Genomic DNA, 786 nt, shown 5'->3' with positions numbered 1-786 from the left:
CTAAATTACCCCCCTACAAAAGGGCCGCCACAGCAGGCTCCTCCCTCTCTTCTGGCAGGTTTTCTCTCTTGGCACCCAGGATCTCTAGCCTTCCAGGTCTCAGCTCTCTTTCTCACTGACAGGTGCTACATGCCACAATCTTCATCCTCTCCTCTCCTGGTTACACCTTCCACAGCTCCTCACACCCATAGAATGGAGATCTTAATTCTCTCCTTGCTATTCAGAACTTTCACACTCAGCCCTCACCTGCCTCTGTAGGCTCCTCTACTACCATGTGTCTCCCTGGCACCATCTTCCAAGTTCTTCCTCAAGGCCTTCCAGGCCACCCTAGCAGGAAGCTTCTCTCCCTCCTTCCTCTGTACAAATATAGAAGACCTGGCTGGTAGCATTGATGACCCTGATTACATTCTGCTTTTCATTAGTTCATTCCATGAGCATGTAGTGAGGCTGACTGTGTGCTAGGCTCTGTGCTAGTGATGTGGATAAAGTAGACAGGAGCCAACCTTCGATAATTCATAATTGGATCAGAGAGGCAGACAGCTGATTGTAAAAGCTTTCAATCCATGCCAAGGAGTCAGCCTCTTCTGGAGGAGAGAAGCTACTGGGGTTTTAAAGCAAGGGCTAGGAAGATAGTATTCACTCCACAAACACTTACAGAATGCTTACAACATGGCAGATTCTGAACTAGGTGCTGGGCACCCGGAGAGAAGGAATGTGTTTTAGAATTTTTCCTCTGGCTACACCATGCAAGATGACCTGGATGTGAACAGAGAGGGGCCTGCGGCA

This window comes from Pteropus vampyrus, unplaced genomic scaffold (assembly GCF_000151845.1).
Source record: "Pteropus vampyrus isolate Shadow unplaced genomic scaffold, Pvam_2.0 Scaffold827, whole genome shotgun sequence".
NCBI lineage: Eukaryota > Metazoa > Chordata > Mammalia > Chiroptera > Pteropodidae > Pteropus > Pteropus vampyrus.
The sequence above is the reverse complement of the archived record's forward strand: the minus strand, read 5'-3'. Positions refer to the sequence as shown.